Source organism: Athene cunicularia (genome assembly GCF_003259725.1).
Source record: "Athene cunicularia isolate RWA chromosome 1 unlocalized genomic scaffold, athCun1 chr1_part1, whole genome shotgun sequence".
Lineage (NCBI taxonomy): Eukaryota > Metazoa > Chordata > Aves > Strigiformes > Strigidae > Athene > Athene cunicularia.
Window position 1 is genome coordinate 129,449,357 of NW_020799091.1, and position 23,609 is coordinate 129,472,965.

Here is a 23,609-nt window from a genome sequence, read left to right on the forward strand (position 1 = left end):
TTTTTTTTTTTTTTTTTAAATAACCACAGGCATTCCCAAACTTTGCCAGTGACTGAGGCCATTTTGCAGTGACATGATGTGTAATGTTGGCAAAATCAAAGACCCAGCATCCCAGTCCACTGGCCTGCTTCTTGAGCTGCATCACTCATGTAATGAAACAGCACTTCTTGTCCTGAAAGACAGTGTTTTGCTGTAGCGTGTCTACCACATTAACAAGGGAGACTGGAAGTATGTCAAGTTTTTAGACCATCTTGTACCTCCAAATTTCAAGGCGCTTTGCACGGACAGGGCTTAAATGGCAAATGTATGAGAGGACTCATTAGTACCCCATGCTCTTCCTGCTCCTCAGCTGCTTCTGTTGTAAAACGTGGCTGATACTGATTTCCTTCATAAAGTGCTTTGGGGGCAGGGGGAACACATAGTTGTGTATTGTTCTGATAGAAATAATGACAAGGAGAAAAGTCCTGTCCCAGAGTATCTCTAGTCTCAGGCTCCAATCATGCAATATAATCAGCAAGCACTGTGCTCATCCCTCTATGAGCAGTTCAGCTGATTTCAGTACTGCCTAAAGTGTGCTTTCAGAGTGCCTGAAGTTAAATATACACAAGTAAGTCTTTCACAAGACATGGGTCAGTGTTGCAGCCTTGTGAAATTCCCTTTACTGTGGATGTCTGAATCTGTGGGGAACTTCCCTGAAATGAACAAAATCACTTCTAATGACACTTCTAATCACTTCTACCTAATGACAAAAAGGCAGAAATAAGCAGAAAATATACAGAGAGAAGGCAAGAGTGAAGCACATGAGAACATCTCCCATGGCTGGCAGGAAAGGAAGGGTTGCCAATATTCCGCACGGGATGGCTGAAGCAGTATAGGCATCACTGGTCACATGTATGTACACAGATGTGGAGAGGCTGAGGTAGCTGTGCCCAAAGATGTGGGTGCAGGCTCACTTCAGTTTGGAAACTACCTGGCTGTGTTAACAAGGCTCTGGGCTTCACCTGATACAATTCTGAAAACACATGCACATCTACCTCTGCAGACCTAGCCTGCATATAACTGTTAGCTGAGACATGGTGGGAACGGCTAAGTACAGTGGTAGAGAATTGGGAGCCAAATCCCCTTTCCAGTCATTCTTCTATGGGAGGCAATTCACTTGTAGATTTGTTGAGCATCTCCCATTCACACTGGGTCCTGTTGGACATACATCTGGTCTTTCTTCCTACTTCATGCTTGCAATTCAAAAGAACAGAAACCTACAAATTACTATGGGTTTAGATGTGAGATTTTTTTAAGGTTCACCTCATGTTTTAGGGGGACTGACGTGATTTTTCCGAATATTTTGGACTGGCAACACTGCATCTAGATCAGCTTTTCCTTCTGTGAAGTTCCTATCATGAAAACCCTAAGAAGCTCCATCCAGATCCACATTTAGCCAGGTAGACAAACTGAACACTACAATATTAATGTATGTGAGTCTTTCACAGCAAACTTCAACAGTAAGCAGATTCTCCTTTTAAATAATTCTTCTTACACCTTTGTCTCACTTTTGATCTTAATGAAATCCCACAAGTTGTTGGCATTATCACCAGGAAAAACAGTATCCCTATTAAAAATCCCTCCCAGAGATAAACCCTTTTGCTTGGCCCATTTCTGCATGTGGGACTCAATGGTGCATGTTACTCCCCTTCCAATATCAGTGCTGCTTAGTGTGATCTGGGCTGTTTTAAGCACAAGATTCAGCATAGGTTATTAGTCTCTCCCTGAAGCATGGAAAATAAGTATTTAGGGCAGCAGGAACACTCCTGGAATGGCAATGGGTGAAGACACCAGCACAGTAACAGAATTTTTGAGTTTTTCTACTATGAAGCTAAAAAGAAAAGATAGATATCAGTAGGTATGGAAAGAGTAGATATAAGAGAAGCAAAAGAAACAGAACTGGGTGGAGGAAGAGAAAACGCAGGAAAATAATTAAAAAAATGGGACATGTGAAACACAGAGGCTGGAAAGAGACTTAATTTTTTCTACACAGTTGTTTTTCAACTATGTTTTGCAAAATCTCTGTTCTCTGTAGACTTTCACAGGCATTAAAAGAAAGGTGTGGAGGAAATTCACATTAATTTAATTTCTAAAGTAGTTTGTATATCTACTGGAAAACTGCTACAAATCTGTAAGCCAAATAGTTGGGAAGTGCTGCTCTAGATATTGGCCATGGAAACTATTGTCTTGCCAGCCATGATGCTGTAAAAGTGATAAATGAGAAATGGAAATAAACAGGCAGTTCCATAAGAGTGCAGATTATCCCTGACATAGAAGAGCCCATGTACTGGCAAGTCAGTAGTAACTGAAGAGAGAGAAGAAAGAAAGAAAGAAAGAAAGAAAGAAAGAAAGAAAGAAAGAAAGAAAGAAAGAAAGAAAGAAAGAAAGAAAGAAAGAAAGAAAGAAAGAAAGAAATCTTAAAGGAGGGGAAAATAGCTCAGCACAATCATTTTTCTTGATCTGTGGCTTTCATAATAGTGCAGTAGGCAACTCAGCCACGTCTGAGCACCTAGAAAGATAGTTAAATAATGAGAGGCCTGGCACTGGCAGCAGCCAGCAGCTAGCAACTGGGGATGGCAGAGCGATCATTTTTTGGCACCTGAAGCCCAGATCAATGCACACCACACAGGGTGAACAACAGAGTGATGAAGGGGTAGGAACCTTAATTGAAGTTCACAGTAGGGTGAAATACCCTGCCTAGATTTATGAGTTTTTCCCATTACTGCTAAAACTTTGAACAGTAAAAAATTACCTTCCCTCCTCTGTCTCTCCCTGTGAGAGAAGAGGGGACACCAACAGAAAGTCCCCTCTGGGACATCCCTCAGCCCCTCCTGTCACTTTCTGAGCTCAAGCCCTTAGCATGTCTCCACTGGTGCAGTTAAGTGTCTCCTGAGGGGTTTTTTGCTGCTGTTTGGTTGGAAGTTAAATACAAATCTTAGCTCCTTTTCAGACTCCTGAACTGCCACACTTCTTTCTTACCCACAGAGCTGAAGAAGCAATTTAACAGCCTTAACTAGATCTTATAATCATTTCTGTTTTGATGTGTTATTGCTAATTTGCATTCTGATTCCCTTGCCTTCAAATTTAATAGAAGAGTTGTTCCCTTTTATCCTCTTTTTTCCCTCCTCTTTTTTTTTTTTTTTTTTTTTTTTTTTTTTTTTTTTTAAAGACATAAAGAAAACAGGGAAATAAATACAAACACTGAAACACCTCCAGATGAGAGGCAGTAAAATGACTGCCTGCTGCTTCCTCTTGAACTGACTTGCAGTAACTTTGATTCTGGCATGCAGGATTGACTACTGCTGGTAACATGGGACTCCTGGCTCTGACCTGCTTGATCCTTTTAATTCCTCCAGGTCTGGCCAGGAGATAGAGCTACACAGCAGCAACAGGTTTCTCAGGAGCTTTGAAGACAGAACAAGATGACACAGGGTCATCCCTTGGGCTTTCCCAGGAGCACTCTGGGCCCAACCCAGCTCCTGTCTCACCCTCACTGATTTGAAATGCTGCAGCTGCTATGCTAAGACTGAGTGGGGTGTCTCATCTATTTTGTCCTTATCACCTTCCTGGTATGTTCCTTCAAACCCTTTCCAGAAAAACTGAGTCAGAACCAGCTGGCCCTTGCAAGATGTCACCAAGGAACAGCAGCACCACAATTAAGGACAGAAAGGAAAAATGACGTTTCACATCTCCTGAAGTATCCTAAGCCACCCAGTACATCTTGTAAGTGCTTGTGTCTGGGGTCTTCCTTCTTGGAAAAATACATTGTGCCTGAGATGTGAGCTATGAGACCCCATCACAAGGGTCAATGCTCATGTGGCTCCCAGGAAAGCTCTCGGTGTTTGGGCCTCAAATCTCAATAAGTCTTGCTCTAGCCTTTACTTTTGTGTCACCATTTGGAGGTGGAATTGAAGACAGAAAATAGTTAAATGGTGGAGTACACTCACCCAGGATTTAATAATATCTCTTGCCCACTCACAGGATGTATAAAAGCCAGGGGAAAGACTACAGTAGTTAGGATGCTGTTTCAACATGCAAAAGAAACCACACTTCAGGCTGGATTTGTGGGAGGCCATGAAGGTTTCTGAGGAGCTTTCTGTCCCATTCATGTTGCCTGGTCTCATGGGGTGCAGAGACAAAGGAGTAGCCGCACACCCCCTGCTCTCCTCTCTTGACAGACCTGTCCTTCTGAGCTGACACCACTAGTAGCCATGTCAGAGAAGTCTCCACTCAAACAGTGCTGCCCTTTCCCCCCCATTTGGATTTCACCCACCTGCTGCTTGGGTTGACTGTGCCACCCTCCACGTGATTCCCAATGCACATCATGTGTCTCCACCCCAGAGATGGTTTGGAGGACAGCAAGGCAAACACTCTATGCAAATTATGACCTCATTAATGTCAGTGGGGTGCAAATTAAACAAAACAAAGCTGCTCTTTGCTGAACTCCAACACTCGGGTGCAGGATCCCCATATGGGGGAGCAAGGGGGCATTTGCCTGTAATCTCAGGCCACAGTGTTGCATGGAGCACAGGCACAAGTCAGAGAAGGAGTAAGAGACACCTCTGCCTTTGAACGGAATCATCCCTGCCTATGCCGTTCCTCCATGCTGAGTCCAGCCTTCACACTGATGAAACAGAGCCCTGTTTAAAAACGCAGCTGCAGCCATCACCAGGGTTTTTCCATGAGCACAAATATTCCTTTGACAGTATGTCTGTATCGAGTTAACTGGCAACAGAACTGCTGTTCTTTCCAATTTAAGTGAAACATATGAGTCTCTTCGTTTAGGACTTTGAGCCACAAAAGCAGCCCTGCTCCCCCACAGTTCCCAGTTTGCATCCTCACCCCCAGGCTTTGCCAACCCCTTTCCCTTCACTCTCTATGCAAGGGTAGTTCCATCCTTCCCTTCTCAAGCCCTCTAGGCTTCTCCCCTCTCTTGCATTTTCCCAGATCAATCCCAGTGCCTTTGCACAGCATCATCCATTATCTTTTTTTTTTTTTTTTTTGTGATTAATAAAGGCAATTCAACTGACTGCCTTTGCTACCCTTTGAAAACCATGCATTACAGTCACAAGTGTTTTTTTGTTTGTTTGTTTTGTTTTGTTTTTAATCTAATGGGAAAAGAGAAAAAGCCTGAACAGTCATTACCTCACTAAGAACTTGGGAAACCTAAACAGTAGAATCCTTAGAGAACAAGGAGATGAGGAGATGAGATATAAATTAAACAAATTACCCCAAACTGTTTCCTGATATAGCTTTAGGAAGTCTGATGCACACAAGGGAGGGGAAATGTGGGATGTCAGCATCTCTATTTTCCTTGCCTTATGAAACCACTGTTGAAAGCAGAAGACGTGTCCCAGCAGAAGCTTCTTCAACAAACTACTCCAAAGCACTCAACTCCCCCCACTGTTCCCTAAATACCCCTAAGTTTTTCCCTTAGGAAGGGGAAGGAGAAAGGTCTCATCCAAGGAGGAAGACACACTGGTACCTGGGACAAAATAAAACTCCCAGGCTTGTCTCTGCTGGCCCTCTACATGTCCTCACTTGTTTTGAAAACGGAATTGTATTTGTTGCCTGGTAGATCTTGAGCACATTTCCTGAGCTAACTCTAGAGCCACTAAAAGCCCCACAGTACAGTAGTGCTAGCATCCCACAGGTGGTGGTAGGAATCAGTGAAAGCAGAGCTCTAAACCCTGTGAATCCAGCTGGCAACAGCCAGTTTAGGAGATGTGGTAAACTTGGTTTGGAAGAGCAGGTGGGAGCTGTCTTAGTTCTTGAAACTGGTGAAGGACCTGTGCCCTTCAGAAGATAACCAACTGCTTTTCTTTCAGACTGTGGTTGACATACCAGATGTCTTTGCTTGGGTTGTCCTTTCTGGTGTGCCTGAGTTTCTACTAATGAACTCAGGGCTCCATCATTTTCCTCTGTGTGACACTGTAAAACTCAAAGGCATTTTTTCTGAATCATGAAGATGCAAACACTAGCTGAAGCCAGTTAGGTGAAAAGACTCTTCTAAATGCTTGCAAGAGCTGCCTTTCTTGCAGACAATAACCAAGAAATTCCTCCCTCCTGATCTCTGGGGAGCAAGAAACTGGGACCAGTAACTGAACCCCTGTTCCCTCCTGGCAATGCTGTGTACTAAATCCCTTACCCACCTCTTGGCTCAGGGGACTCTTTCTACTTTGTACTCTATCATTAATACTTCATTTGTCATGTAATGACTTTCCTGATCATTATTAATTCATCTGGGGCTAATGTACATGTCATATCCACTGCAACAGGAGACAGCAAAGCAAAACAAATCAACCAGCCAACCAGTATCTTTCTGTCTCTGCTATATCCATTTGTATGTAATTGATTTGCAGTGGATTGATTTCTCAAGTTGGGTTTTCAAGGTTTGTTTGCAATTATTAATACATTTCTCTTGAGTTCTGGGTTATTTTAAAAAAGAATGTGATTTGTATCTTTCTGTGACTCCCTTCTGAGCATTGTCTAGATATGCAGCAGCATCAGACAACCTTCATCCTTCCTTTTTTTTTTTTTTTTTTTTTTTTTTTTTACTTACAGACATTTCCAAGAGCCCAAATCAAATACTCAATGGGCTAAATCTATAGGACCAGATTTTTCCCAAAGTACGTTATCATTCCACTGAAGTACTACAACAAATAACCAAAACTTCACAACACGACAGTGCACAGACAGCCGAACTCCTTTGAAAATGTGTTTTCTAGGCAGTCATATGCTGGTGAAGATGTCAGGCTCATTGCTGTGTCCATAGAGTACTTTCCATTATTCAGTGCATGAATCCTGTTGTCAGCACTCCCCAGCAATATTTCAGTGATCAGACCATCTTTCAGGATGAGCAGGCTACAAAAAAAGCTGCTTCTTTCTGCTAAGAACTTAGCAGAAATGCAATCTGCATCATGGCCTTTTGTAGCAAGGATGCCTTTCCACTACAAATTTGACCAGGGTAATGCAAACCAGTGGGTAACTGTCATTGACTCCTAGCCTTTTCAGGACTGAGCTAGTTGAAAGTGGTGATAAAAAACCAAAGTGTAGGTCAAAGGTTTGGCATTATATTGCTACTCCCCAAGTGATTGTCTGTCTCTTTCTTCTCAATATGGGAAAAAAGATCTTTTCAGAACATTTTATCAAGTACTACTAGTTAAACTGAAGTGAAGCAAGGTGCTTGGTTGGTTGGTAGTAGCTAGAAACAGAATATGATTTACTACTCTGCTGCAGCCTGGAAAAAGTAAGAAAAGTCTTAGTTTGCACAGTGCAATGCAGAAGTATCTCACACTTTTAAATCCTATTTCCTGGGCCTTCATTACTCACCTCCACAATTTTCTGAAGCATTTTGTCTCTATTTCCTCAATAAATGTAACTGTTCTCTTCTCCTTTTCAGTCCCTTCTCACTATGGAAGCAGTGACTGGCTGGACATGCTGAGTGGCCAGACCTATGAATGAACATCCAGTTGTGAGTGAGTGAAAGACAAAAGCCATGTCTCTGAGCCCATAATTTGAGAGGGAAATGGAAACAGAAGCACATGGAGACTCAGCATAGAAAAGGGCAGAGCTCAGGCTCGCTCCTGCACTACATTTGTACCATTCAAACAGCGCAGGCAGCTATCTGGCTAGATCTGCTGCAGTGGAACCCCACAGGAGGCTTACATCCAGCAGTCAGGAGAAGAGTCAACAACAGACCAAGATCAAATATCTATGTCCCATAGTTCTTCTGCATAGTACACTACATGGTCATGGGTGTGATGGGTTTTAGTGTTGTGAATGTTTCTGCTGGGCAAGGCCCTTAGCCTGTGGTACTCAGCTACTGCTGCCAGTTCATCTGGGTACCTAACTTGACATGAGGCAAGCCCAGACCCTTACAGAGAGCTACTCTTCCTTGAGCTTGATCCTGTGTGCCACAAAAGCCAGATGATGCAGGGCAAAGTGGTTGCCAGCAGGGAGGCAACCCTGAGAGTCACAGCATTAGACCTGAATGTCATAACTGCCCAACAGGGCAGTATTTTATGCATATATTACCTCTTTTCCCTGTGAAACTGGGAAGTGAATCTATAGTTCTGCCTTAAGGAAGGCACAAAGCTACATCAGAGGCATCCAAGAGGGACTTTTCAAGGTTATTTGAGATTTAGGGTTTGGCTGTTTCTTCAATAGTTTTCAGAGTAGAAAAAAAAAAAAACAACCCTTTCTATTCAAAATTCCTGCTTGGGAGGGAATATGAGTCATTGCCAATAAATCTACTCTCATGTTCGGTCCCCAAAATACATCCTCAATTCTGAACAGAGTGAGCAGAAACAGAAGAGATACACACCTACAAAAGCACCATAACATTGAACTGCTTCCTGTGTTGTGGTGCTTTAAAGAAATCCCCATGGAATAGCTGAAATTTTTGCAAAAATATCCTTAGCAATACATTGCTACTAAAGAGCTTTCTGTGATATATAGGGTCTGAGAGGCTGCAGCACCATGACTATAAGTCACTACTTCTGCTTGAAAATAAATATTACTCCAAGTGGCACGAAATAAATGTAGGGAAAGGCAGGGACAGTGGAGATAGTTCAACGAACAGAAAAGGGATAATTGAATTTCAGGACTGATTTTTTCTTAATTCAACTTATATTTTACAGAGTCAGACTCAGCCCTCCTTCACCAGCCCTGCTGGGTTACAAGGTGTTCGATTTCTTGCAGGCAAGATAATGCAGATATTGCAAAAGGAAGGACCTTACAAAAGGACAGTATGGACTGAGTAGCTGTTGTCTGGATTCAGAAGATGTGAATTTGATTATTTTTTTCTGCAAGAGATCCCTTGTATAAACTTGGGCAAGACATGACACCTTTTTTCCCCTGTTCTTTTGGGCTAGAGACTATTTCTCATTAGCTTTGTGCAGAGTTCCTGGCACACACATGCTCTGATCTTGGTGAAGGTCTTTGGCTAGTAGCAGAATGACAAGGGTAAGAGTGGCATACAGATAATAAAAGTCACTGTTCTGAGTGAGTGCATAGGATGATAGATATTGAACACTTAATTCACTCCCTCTGAGCATAATCATTCAAGAACATTTGAAATGCCCAGGGAGCATCTGAAACACCTTTGTTGTAGAGGACTACTGCAGCCTACAGCCAGGATAAAGGGCCACCAGAGGGGAACTGTGGGTTGAGCAGCAGTGGTGAGCACTCATTCTGTATGCAGTGACTTGGCAATGAACTTACAGGTCAGGTTAACAGGGACATAGTAGACACAAACCCTCATTTTTCCCATGAACTGAACCAAAAGTAAAGGTGCTGCTATTCTAGCCCAACCACCAAAACAGAAGATACCTGAAGAAGACAAGTGGGTTTATTTCTTATCCCATAAAAACAGTGGTGATCAATCATCCAGACTTGCCATTACCTCTCTGTAATAGGATAATCTTATGTCTATGCTCAATAAGGAACAGAAAACTGTCTGTTTAAAATGTAGATTCATTGTACATATTTTTATGAAATAAAATAAATGAAAAATCAATAATCCTTGAGGAGAGGAAATGAAGAGAGAAAGGGAGATTAGAGTCTACATGGAGCTCCAAGGAAACCTAAAGCGAATAAATAGATATAAAATCTAACATACTCTTGTAGCTCAAGGGTATCTCCTATAAATGTAAGTTAAGATGTAAATTGTCCCCAAAGCCTGATTCCCTTACCATGTGGGTTAAATAAGCGTCTAACAGCTTGTCAGCTAGATAAAATGGAAGAAACTAGCCTTTAGATTTAATCTCAAAATAAGTAGATTATATGTAGTTTTCTTTCAATTTTGTCACCTGTGTCTTTACAAATCTTTGTAACTATAGTGTCTATTTTGGATTTTGTAAATAAAGATTTTTTTACCAACTTTTTCCTTCAAGACCTGCATTGAGCTGAGGGAGACTTCAGGGTGACTGCATAGTATCAGCGTGGTCTACTCCAAGATATGATGTGAGCCATATAGGCCCAACCTCCGACTATCCACTACCCCAGTGGAAAGCCTTGCACACCAAAGGCTTAGTCAGGTCCTTCACTATGGTCTTCATCAACTTGGCTTAGGGTAATGGAGAAAAGCCCCTCAGAGACCATATGACCACCATATGAGCCCAGAGGCTCCCTTGGTGCATGTCTGGTTAGTGGGAAGAGTCCATGATCCCAGGAGATGCTGAAGAACTTGCAGTATGGTTAGACAGGGAGCCCATTCAATGCAGGGAGGAGCACGTAGTTTTAAATATTCCAGATCTTTAATGTGCCCCAACTCCCTTGGGTGAATTTTCCACACAGTCTTCAGCAGAAGCAGTTTACAGTCTCCATACTGCTGTGAAGTCTGGGGCTCCTGGGGCTCCTCTCAACCTGGCCCAATGTAGAGCCCGGGAAGAGCCAGTTGCATCCTACATCTACTCACCTGTCTTTGGTGTTGTGACAAGCTAGCACTTCTCCCTTGGTATTGGCTAGAGAGCCTGTGGAGCCAGCACAGTCTGCACTGGCCTCATTGCAGTAGTCATCATGTGTGTCCCACACATGCCCACAGAGGCAGGTTCTTTCCCAAAGCTAGAGTTATGGGAGTCAACACTGTGAAGAGTAAATGGATGTTATCTCTCTCTCCCTGCCAGGTATTCCCTGCAGCATGCCAGGAGAGAAAAAAACAATAGAAATCATGGGGATGGAATGTCTCTTCTTGTATTTTTCCGATCTGTGAGACATTATTCAAACCTTTGAAGTCATACACAAATGTTTCCTAATAGTAGTTAATAAACTGTAGAGTTTTCTGTCAGACAAGTTCATCAAACCAAATTCAGTGAGTGGACTTTAGAAAGGAATTAATGCTTTTAGAGCCATTGACAATATTTATAGTTTTATTATAGTTTTATTTATTGAATCTCATCGGCACAGGGTTAAGAATGGTTCTGGCCTTTCATACACAGCACAATGCAACTGGCCAGATGTGTTAGATTGCTTTCTAACTGCTCCAAAAACATATGACAGAAGCTATTGGGTCACTGTGAAATTCAGTATGGTTGCATTACATTATACAGTGATGATTTGTTAGTGATAAAAAGATCAACTCCTTCTTGCATTGCATGTAGATAAGCAGAATTTAAAAGGTACTTCTGTTTTTCATATGGTTGCAAAAAGACAGCAGCTGTAGTGAATTGCAGTGAGAATTTAAGTATTTGACCCCTTAAACAAAGACCTTAACCCTAGAGCTTTTAACCTTTCTTAACTGTCAATGAAAGACATACATTTTAGTTAGGTAACAAATATTTGTGGATCATGCCAGGATGAAAACATGACACATTTCAGTAAACTAAATCTACTCATATGAATACATTTGTAATCTCATAGCTGGAAGCATGTAAATGAGAAAATACTGTAAGTAAATGATTTTGTACGGTGGTATTTTCAGGCACCTTTTCAGAAACCCTACCCCAAAATATAGTGTTTTGGCATGCAAGAAAACTGTGGAGAGGTAAACCTAACATGTCTCACCTCCCTGATCCTAATATTTGCATTATAATATAAATGTTGAACTTTCCTGGGAATAAGCTCTAGAATCTGAACTGTCACATTTAAAATCATTTCAGTTATTTTCATTCCTGAAATATTACATGGTAGGCAAGAGCACCACAGTAGTTCCTCTTTTTTTTCATTTTTTTCTTTTAATGGTCTCAGCAAAAAAATGCACTGGATGTCATAGCCGGTGTTTCACATATCACTGTCGTTAGTTTATGAAGATTTAAGTTACCCTGTGCATGGAATTACTCAAGAAAGCCTATTCCACAGTTTCTGAATATCTCTGTATTTCGACATTTGAGACAGGATTTATCTTTTTTACCTTTGTCTTCTAAACAGTAAGTGATTTCTGCAGCCTTGTTGCCTACATTTGCTCTCTAGCTGATAGTGACTCTCTTAGATGCTGTCTTAGAACAGAATTAATTGCCTTTGGGTGTGGTTATATCTCTCCACCACTTTTACAGGCTATAGAAGAAACCTAAGTCAGCCTAGATGCCTAGATGAACTGTCTAGTTTTACCCAACTGATTTAGGTACAGACCTACTCAAGGGTAACAGTGCCTCACTTTAATGTAATCTGCATGAACAGTGGAATTGGTTGAATGGAAGTAAAGCACTATAATTTCACCCTGAGTAAACATGTCAAAACAGATTATGGGCAGAAAACCACTAATTTTCATATCATCAACTGATGTTCAATATTAAGCCTCATTACCTTACAAGCAGCAAGAGCACAAACTGCCCCACTGGAGTTTTACTGTGGCTTGACCAGAAGTCAGTGTCTTGTTAAACTACCACAGTTTGCTGGTGGTGGATCATGTGCTTACATTCACAGATTTATTCCAGAATACTTCCTACACTTCAAATGTACATACTATTGTAATCTAAATTAACTTTCAGCTGGAGATATGTCCCTAATGCTAGATATTTAAAGTAACATTTTCACATGTGCTTGCTTAGATTTCCATTAAAATTAATAGAAGTTACAGGACTAAATACCTTTAAGGATCTGGAGTTAAGTCCCATTTTCAAAATAACTGGCATTTAAGAGATTAAACTTTATTGAGAGTCAAAGAGGTTCATGAATTGGTAAAAATAACTAGGTTATTAAGTTTGTGCTGTCATGTTGGAATATTTACAAGATTTGTTTTACTTGATTCATAAGGCATAAATTCAAGGAGTGAAGACATGCACCTCTTGTGTCTACCTTTTAATATCTTCTATATAATTATGGCTCATCTGAACATACTGAAGACTCATCCTAGAAATAAACAGAGTTAGTCTTCTCAAAAACATCTAAGGGTATGGTGTTTGGGTCTATTGCTACACTCTTCCATAAAGTAGCTGTACCCCTAAATCCAATAATCCAATAACATACACACACATATATATACACTTAAAAATATATATCCATAAGCCTTTTCAGTTGTTAACATTTTTCATGCTAGATCTCTGGCACGAGCTAATGACTATGAATGTAAATAGTAAAAATTATTTTCTTTAAAATCAACTCCATCAATCTCATGAAAAATTAATTTCAGCTGAGGCCAAAGCAAGGTGGGATTGCCATCTTTACAGCTAGCCCTACTACTGTTTACTGGCTTTTATGAAAGATGTATTAAAAATTAAAAATGTCAGTTTGACACTATGTTCAGCCAAAATGCTCTAAACTACATCCAAGCTTCAGTGTAGCAAAAAGTACTGTGTTACTGGGATTTTATATGAAGATCACATGGGAAGTTATTGTCTTTCAAATACAAAAGTGAATTAAACTTGTCAGAACTAATGAAGTCCTACATTCCTTTGTGGTTTTTTGCTTTCTTATCCCTCTCATATGTTCAGGCCTCATGGATTATAAGGCCATTAGGAATCATCAGGACATCTTGTCTTACCTGCTGCGTAAGTGCTTTGATTTGTTCCACAGGATCCCAGCAACATGTTTTTTGGTTTGGGGTTTTTTTTTTGGTTTTGTTTTTTTTTTTGTGGTTCTGCTTGTATTTTGTACATTTTGCTCTAATGGGGCAAAATTTGCACATAAGCTCGATGGAATCATTCACGGAGTAAGACCTACTCTGCACAAATTAACAACAATAGACACAAATTCCTCATAAATCTCAATTTTCAGGCACACAATCAACTTCTGCTGGCCTACTGAATTTTCACTCACCTGTAACTCTCTGTGTGCATGTCCTTGTCTTATGTAAAATGCAACACCATTATGGAGCTCCATTTACTTTTATTGCATTAGCCATAAGCTTACGTATGCAAATGTGGACCTTTATGGTATCTGCCATGCCATAATATTTTTACACTGCAGAAATGTGACCATTTGCATGAACCACCAATGTGCTTTGCTGGAAAAAAAGGTATTACATTTTTTCATGAAGAATCTGGTTGTGTGTTTCTCTCTGGAAGAAAGGTGAGCTGAAGATCTGACTGTATCTCTCCACAGTTAGTGACGCATTGCATACTTTCCTTCAGAACTCTGTTCCAAATAATTTCACATCCTCCTGACACTCCCTGATTTTAATTTAATTTGTTACTTAGGAACAAGGGGAAAGAAATAACACGGTTGTAGTACATGATAATAATTCCTTTCTCCCACTTTTTTTCTGTCATGACTAACTGAACCAGAAATTCTCTAGGACAAGGAATGATTTTTAACTCATCTATTCAGAATGGTCAATACACCTCATGGCAGAGGTTTCTGGGACTACTGGAAAATATTATATGAAAAAGTGGGAAGAGCATGAACAGCTATCTAGTCTCCACTGGCTATATTGACTAGGTCTCGATTAGCTATAATACAAAGGGAAGCCAAGGTCATTAAGAAATATCCAATTGAGTACCAGACACTGCACTTTAGTCAAATGGAAGTTAGGTGAGATGAATCCCTCCAGAATGTCTCCTTCCCCAGTATTTAGGTATAAACCACCAGATTTTGTGCTTGGTTGATCTTCCAAATTTGCAGTGGGAACTTTCTCTCTCTAAAGCTATTCATGGTGTCTTGTGGTAGAAACTGACAGCTCATCTCATTCCTGTGTGGAATTAGATGCAGCATGACATTCCCCAAGGTTATAACAAAACCACTATGAAAACAAAACCACATCATCAGGTCTGGCACAAAAACTTAGGCACTATTTAATCCTTTTGTGTAATTTCTGCTTTGTCTGTGAATCTAGATATTTCTGGATAGCTTTGCTTGTAGATATGCCACAAAATGTCAGAGGATATGGAGACCTGTGCCCTAATAGTGGGTGGCAAGATATTAAATTAGCAGGTCAACTGATGTTAGTCTTCATCTGAAATATTATTTTTTAATCTTACTGCACAGTTAACCAGGTTGAACTTTTTCTTCTCACTTGACTTCCTATTAAATACCCTTTCCTCCAGTCTGTATAGATACAATCTTCTGCCTTTTCCTTGTTGTCATCTCTGGTGTGGAAGTGAAAGAGCTAAGCTCTTGAGATAACTTACTTTTCCCCCTTCACTTTAAAACTTGTCCTGTTTGCCCTGTTCAATACTATATCATGTTACCAATCTCTTTTTCTTAAAAGATCTGCTGTTTTATTTATTTGTATGAAACTGATCAGTGCTCTGTTTTGTAAAATTTAGCTAACCTCAGAAAATGTCCTTCAGGAGCAGGCCCTTGATACCTGTGGGCCCTTTATGCTCTAGCTGCTCATCCCAGGATACTTGACTTCAATCCTCCTTTGTCTCCCATTGTGTCAGACTGACGATTCTGTCCTAAACTTTGTTCATGCCCATCACAGAATTAAAGTACTTGAAGGAAAACAGAGACCCTTTTGGTTCAGAAGTCCAGATCTGCAATAGTGAGTGATCAGCTGTGAGCTGCATTTTGCACATCTATGAGTGAGATGCTGTCCACTAAGTGCAGTTCAAGTGTCAGACAGACAACAGCACTAAATTAATTTTATAAAAGTTTCCTGGGTGCTGCTTCTCAACTCTGAGGAGATCCTCTCCACCTTGCAAGATTGTGCAGATAAACTTGTTCTATTGAATCCCACCCTGTGAGCAGTAGTATTTTCTGTGTTTTGTCCATGTACCATGGTTTTCTTATGAATAAAGGGATGTGGAATATACTAGAAGGGAGGTCTACCTTATGGTATCGTAGATAATTTTTGTTTTGAATAGAGTTTTTCCTCTCCATAGCAATTTAGAGACCTTTCAAAGAAGATAAAGATGAGGAAAAATGCTTCTGTAAATATTACAGTGAACATCTGTTCGCTTCTCCATAGCCAGATTGCCAAAGGAACGAAGGACGAGGGATGAATACCATCAAGCAAACTGTGAGCAAGCAACTGTGACCATAATCTGTCAACGACCAGCACTTCACTTCCTTTTCCATGTCTGCAACAATGGCTCTGATGATACAACACATTTCTGACCTGGGAAAGCCTCTGCAATTATACCAGCTTAAGTCTATTTCAAAAACAGATTTCTCCACACACCACATGCAGTGGCCTTTGATAGTCTTTATTTTATTTGTATTTTTAGTCAAAGCCATAATTCTTGTCATAAATTAAATCTTGAGATAACTTTTCTCCACCAACCAAATGTTTCCAGACCAGATATGAAGACCAATAAAGGAAAAGTTTTACTGAAGTAAAATCTATTCCTTGAGGAAAATGCAGACATCACCCAGCACAGTATGTCAAACAGAAGACTCTCTTTCCTTCTGAATATAGTAAAAAGAGAGGTAAAAAAAACCTCTCTGGCTTTTACTGGGCTAGTCAGCAAGGTCTGGCAACTGAGATTCCTCTGCAATTTTCACTGCAACATCTAGGGCTTTGTAGCTATCAGATCAGCAATTCCAGGGTGGGGGCTTTAGACTCTTAAGATCTGTCATGTAAGAAGCATTGCACAGCAAAGCAGGGTATACAGTCACAGCAGACGATCTACCTTGTACTAACACTTATAGGAATATTGTCCATAGGGTGATAATCAGAAAAAAAATATAATCCATATTTGCTTTTAAAGCCTGTTTGACTCCATTCAGACCTGGTGATGGATGCTTCCTCAAAACAAATGTAGCCTTTATACAGTTTGGCTTACTCACCTTCATTTTCTAGAGGCTGTGCAAGGATTTAATGCAGTTTAACTAATCTATTATAAATACATTCGATTGGTAAAGCTGGATTTAACCTTCCTCAATGTCACTGTGTCAACATATGCTTTAGTCGTGGGAGTATTTACAAGAATAATGAGAATACGAGGTGGACGAGCCTTACTTTACAGTCAGTGGAAAGAGAATAGCTCTACTTAATGTTAAATGCCATGAGCTGGCCTGTTTAGAAGAGCTATCTCCCTTCATTGACTATGGAAAAAGGCTGAGCAAACTGATTTTCTTTATCTTTACCTGAATTAGCCTTTAGGCGTACCCTGCAGTCTACGTATCTTAATGTACACACATAGGTTACTACATTTTGAAAGTAAATAGTCTCTTGCTGTATCTGTTGGCACTAGTATAAGAATACAAAACAACTCACAACTGCATTGAATAAAAGAGCATAACTACTGAAGGGATAAACAAATTATTCTCTGTTCCCTGGAAATGTCTAATAAATCTCCAGATGAAAACCTTTTAAGATGTTTGGCAACAATATTTTCTACTCTTATTTGTCTTTACCCTAGGCCTATCAGCTGCATTAATAATGAAAGAGGAGAAAATAGCAACTAAGACAATCTTTGTCTTCCTGAAGACATTGATTGCAGCTCTGTTACAGATGATTCTTGAGCTTATAAAAGCTTTTCCTCTCCTGAGGGCTAGAATCTGAAGATTAGGGAAGGTTGATATTTAAAATAAATTTAATGATAATTTTAACTTTTTTTAAAAAAACATACTTGAAAAAATATATGTAGAAAACAGAGATTGTAGAAAATGTATAATCTTTCCAATCAGCAGTGAAGTTATTGGAAATTCATCCCATTTCTATATCAAATATCAGCTGGTTCAGTCTTCACTGATCTGGAGAAGAAAGAATGATCTGATTCCCATCACTCTGGGCCTTGGGTGGCTGTTAGAGGTGGAGCACATCTTTCTCGGCTCACCAAATGTGTTTTAGCTTAATAGTTACACATATATGCCTATGACTGCATAGCAGCATATAGACACCTCTCCAAGTCTTTGGTGAATTTCTGCCCAGAAATTCCAGTGGAAATTCCCAGAATTCCACCACTGGTTAGGAAACCTACAAAGAAGCAATTCCTTACATGTAATTGGGACAAACTACCAATCAGTGATGATTCTCGCAAACTGTGTTGCAAAGTATCTTCAACTGGTTTTCTCCTTAGTGTTGATGAATCCCTATAGTTTCTGTTTTGTGACTCCTGTTTTCTCAGTCGCCCACTTAGCTCCTAAGATATTCATGATTATAACCATTAGGATATTACTGCATAGAGGTCATCACAGCAGGGACTCATCTTTGCATTTCGACATCATATATTCTTAAGTTTTAACTCCCATGCAAAAGGAGCAATCAGAAAACAGCAATAAGCACAATCCTGAGAATCTGAGTTATAAGGCTAAAATAAGTATAAAAATTGGACAAGAGAAGGAACCTTTATTCCAAGCACAGGAAGATATAAATTTTTCCTTCCTATACATCTCTGAGCATGGGGTAGTTCATAAACTGAATGATACCAACAATTCCTTGGATCATTGGACCTTAGACACTTTTCTTACGTATTGCTTTCTAGATCCTCAAAGGCTACATCTCAATGGCCTCTGCTCTTCCCTCCTATCTTGCATCTGGCTGACTTTCCTGTCTAGTATGCAAAAGAACTCTTGGACCCTGCCAGACAAAATGTTTGGCCAGGTCTCCCACCAGAGTTTTGTAAAGGAGCACAGCACTCCTTCCCAGCTCACAGAATGAGACTGCCTAGACCAGAGCAAAAGAGAAGTGGTCACAAGCTCTATTTCCTCAAACTTCCAGTATATTTCAACAGGTAGACATTTTCTACCTTCTGGTGAGTGAGGTGTGATAGACAAGATTATCATGGCAAGGTCTTAAAGACTATGTTTCCCTAAAAAGAGAAACTGTATGCATCTGCGTGTCTTCAGTGATGATGCTTTGTGGGGAGTAGGGGGTGCTGATGCCATGAGGGACTCTGGGATATCAGAGGTAATATCTTTGGGAGCTGAGGGTAGCAGGTCCTACGTGCACTGGGAAATGTGAGTACTGAGAGAGGAGTGGTGACTGTAGCGAACCCAGGTCCATGGTGCATGGAGAGGAGAGATCCCACCACCACATTTCCAGACAGCTTCTCCACAGAGCCTTTGATGATGGCTGTGAGAATATACCATAGACATCACTGATAGCAAATGCCTACTTGGTGGATAGTGCTTTCCCTTGCCTACTTAGACCCTTGTTAATGCCTTCTCTGCTCAGTCACCAATGGCTCACAGACTTGAGTGTCCCTGGGTCAAGCGAGCACAGCCAAGGGAGGAGGTTTCCACTTAGAGGAAATATTTTTGGGGGAGCTTTCCCAGACTTCTCACTCTGTCATATATCCTCTCACAAAGAACTGCATATGATGGACCAAGCTGCCTTCAGACCCTGATGACTCTGGGACTAGACCCGAATAGGACAAACACATCTACCTCAGATGCTTTGCATCCTGTTTCCAGCCACAGGTCACATAGCCATTACATGGTGGCTTCAGTGCCATCCATGACTCTCTGGCTGCCTGCTTTCCTAGCTCTCCTCAGCTGGCAGTGTGCGCACTCTGCAGTGGGTTACTCACAGCACAGTGTGATTAAGATGGCTGGGAACTCTCTGGCACAATGTCATGAGAGATTTTAAGTGCCAGGGAGTCTAATACCTGCCAATATATTTATCTTCCTTTGAATATTTCATCAGGATGGAATTAATGAACTGGATCTTTTACAGAGTATTATGAATTATGTACCAGAATCGATGAGTTCTTACTTTGCCTATATTTTACTTTTTCTCAAAGCCACAGTGGGGATCATAGCCCATCAAAGCTGCTACATCACTTAGAGATCAAATGGCACTAAAGAAGGCAGGCATGCAAGACCTACAGTATTCCCCCTATTCATGGCTAGGTAAAAATCTCTGCTTTGTTATATATTGTAGTATCACTTCTCATTTTGCTATATTTCAGCCTCACTTCTTGGCCTGCCTCACTGCTGTGGAGAACGTAGGGTCCTTCGGGGCAGACACAATGCCACCACTCATCAAACACACCTGACCTTTACCTCTCACCTATCATACTGACACGGTTGTCTGCTCTTCCTGCAGCACTGTTAGGAAATGGCTCCTGTATTTTCCCTGCCGGCACTGACTATGCTGTTAGATTTCAGTATATCTATCTATAGATAGATAGATAGATAGATAGATAGATAGATAGATAGATAGATAGATAGATATACATATATATATATAATTATTATTTTTTCTCAGAGAATAAATAAGTGTTGTGTGTGAAGAGGTTTCATGTTGCCAGAATGCTTCCGGCTTAGCCACTAGTAACCCACCATCTTCAGTAGCAGGTACTGAAGATCTATACACTTACAGCTCTGCATATAAAGTATTTAGCTAAAACCAAAATCCCCCTGTGCAGGGGGGTGTGAGTGTGGGGGGTATGGGTGTGTGTGGAAGGAGGAGAAAGAGGTACAGTCACAAGATGCTAACTGTGCAGCTTGTTGTTCTAGCGGAAAGCATACTGGTACTGTGCTGATGAGAGCAGTATAAAAATAACCCAGATAAAAGCAAGATTTCCACTACTCTCCTGCTCCTCATGTCTCCCCTGAATTGCTTTTGGAGGCTGCTGCATTACCTGCTGTGAGACCACCGAGACTGAGTTTTGAACAGAGTTTAATTAAAACTGAGATCAGAGGTGTGAGGCAGGCTTTTTCAGGCTGGCATGTAAAGAGGATTGTGCTAAGTGATTTGTAGGAAAGTAAAAGAAAGCCTTTGCCCTAGATGTTTTCTGCTTCACAGGTTTTGCGGTTGGGAACACAAATATTCTTTCCACATTTCCCCCAAATATTCAAGCTAAGCAAACTGAAATCCAAATTGCAGTTAAAGACTAAGAACTGGATTCCTTGTAAGTATTTCTTCCCCATAGTCTTCTTGCTTTCCAGAGTTCTGACAAACTCATTGAATCCAAACCACCTCAAGGGGAGCTTACCAACTTCTTCAACTGTCTGCACAAGTTCCCCTTCTTACAGGGGGCAGCTTTTTATATCCTGACAATCCCTTTCCTCGCCAAATCCTAAGACATGATTCTGACTTCCTACAGTTCTGGACCAGTTATCATAGGAAGGTAATTTCCTTGCAACCTCAGACCAATCAGTTCTGCAAGAAAGTGGACTCCTGTGTTACTCTCTAGACACTTCTCATGTAGTGACACAGTGCAGCACTTTGGTATTTCTCTGGCTCTGCTGCTGGCACAACAGGCATGTGACCCAGGACCTATCAGGACACCACATTGCCTCACAAATCTGAATATCAGCTTGAGCACTGGGTTACACTTGGAGGCTCTGGTCCTGATCCATAATATCTAACTGGAACCACAAACTATCAGCAGGGACTTCCCTTGCTTCAGTGGCTGAGATGTAGAGCCCGGCATGGATTTTGTCTTTCTGCAAATGCCATTCTATTGCTAGTGTGGCTTGGCCACCTAACTTTTGTTTTATTGCTACGGAATTGGCTAGAGTAAAGGAGAGATAACGATCCCAAATAAAGGTAGGTTGGTTTTGGTGTGTTTTGTTTTGGTTTGGTTTGGTTTAGTTTGGTTTGGTTTGGTTTGGTTTTTTAATGCAAACCTCCTTCTTCCCAGAACAAATCTTTAAGCAAAGAATCACACAAGTGCAATCTGTCTGCAGTTAAAATGTTAATGAGTCTTGTATGGACTGGTTCTTGCATGGCCAGAGTCAAGCCCCTTCTGAGAAATAATTGACTGTGGAGAGATAAAAGTGCCTCTTGAGTCCGATAGTAATAATGTGGTATTGGATCTCCTCCCTGGGAGATAATGCAGCAAGCAGATACATTAAGCCTGCAAGTTTCTTCCTGTCTATTGCCATGAACACTCACACTGAAGAATGTGTGAGAGACTAGTGGCAGAACACATTTTCCAGCCTTTCAGGTGAGTCTCAAGTCAGGGTGTGCTTCAGATAAAATGGAATTGGCAGGCTCATCCCAGCCCTTGGACAGCTTTTTGTAGTAACTCTTAAATTACTTGTGTGGCACTGACTGTGTTGCAAGAATTTCCTCTGACTATTCTGTATGGGTTTTCTTCATTTAATTTGGGATCTCTGCTTGGCTGGCAGTTGTTCTATGACATAGGCAAATACGTGCACAGTACGTACCACTAGCACATTATTTTCCTCTAGTTCTATAGTACCATTCAATAGAAGTCCCTAAAATTTAATGGATGATGCTATGTGAACAGTTAGTTCCAAGCTCTCCAGTTCTTCCATAGTTATATTTAAGTCATAGTTCATGTATGTCTTGTGCTGTAAAAAGCCCTGAGCAGCAAGATGAACAGCAGTTTTAACTGTACATGAGCAATATAAGCAAAATAAAAAATAATAGCACAAAACATTGTCTTTATAAAAAGCAACCAAGCAATCGACAATAAACCAGTCAGCAAGGTGAGGAATCTAAAGTCTTTGTCATTGCAGGACATGTGATTATCTGTCTCAAATCTGATGGCTCCAGAACTTTATCAGCAACACTAATGCCAAAGAGACCTTCCAAGCTGCTAATAAAGGCACAAGACACACAGCATAGTAAGATATCTTCCATTCTTTTTTATTATTATTATTATGAGAGGTCAGTGAATATAAAATTCACTGACTGGTGTGTATAATAAAGGAAGCTGAGTGCCAACACTGAGAAACAATAAGGAATGAAAACAGCCAATAAATAATAAATACCTGTAAGGATAAAACCATCCAGAAGGCAAATAAACACTATACTAAAAGCTGAAGTTCACAAAGCTTTATCTATGCCCTTTCATACACAGAACAAAATTATAGACAAAAGAAGGGGAGAAAAGGCCATAAAAATATATGACCAGATTCTGAGATAGTGAGACGCAAAGTGAGAAACAAGCCTTTGACACAGTTTCCCACAGAATCCTCCTGGAAAAATAGACTGCTCATGGCTTGGACAGTCTTTGCTGGGTAAAATACTGGTGGATGCTGACCCCAAAGAGTGGTGGTGAATGGAGTTGATACCACTTGTCAGCCAGTCACAGGTGGTGTTCCCCAGGGCCCAGTATTGAGGCCAGTTCTGTTTAATATCTTTACCAATGATCTAGATGAGGTCATTGAGTACACCATCAGTAAATTTGCAGATGACGCCAAGTTGGGTGGGAGTGTTGAACAGCTTGAGGGTAGGGAGGCTCTACGGAGGGCTCTGGACAGGCTGGATTGATGGGCCAATGCGGCGGGCAGAGGAAGCAAGCAGCCGATTCAATGTGAATGATAGAGCAAGCTTCAACTTTATTGAAAGAAATCACACCTTATATAAGCACGCTACAATAATCATGCATACTACTCACAAACCTATTGGATACATGTAAAAGGCTACATTATAATATTCCAGCCCCTTGTGGTATTTCAGGTATGCATAAACACCTTCCCTCTTCTGAACCTGTTTTTCTCCCAGGGCTGTTTTTCTATCACCCCCAAGGTCATAATTTACCTCAGTTTCTCTCTTTGTTAACATAACAGTCCTTTGTTAGCATAACTGTACCCTGGGTTTTTTCCTTTGTTTACCTCAGGTGGCTGCAATCAGCTTCTGCAGATACCCATGGCCTTGCTCTCTGCAAGCCGTTCTCCAACAGGCCAAGGCCAGCTGTATGATGTTCAACAAGGCTAAGTGCCAGGTCCTGAACTTGGGTCACAACAACCTAATGCAATCTACAGGTTTGGGGAAGACTGGCTGGAAAGCTGTCCAGCAGAAGGACCTGGGGGTGTCCAGCTGAATATGAGTCAGCAGTGTGCCCAGGTGGCCAAGACGGCCAATAGCATCCTTGGCCAGCAGG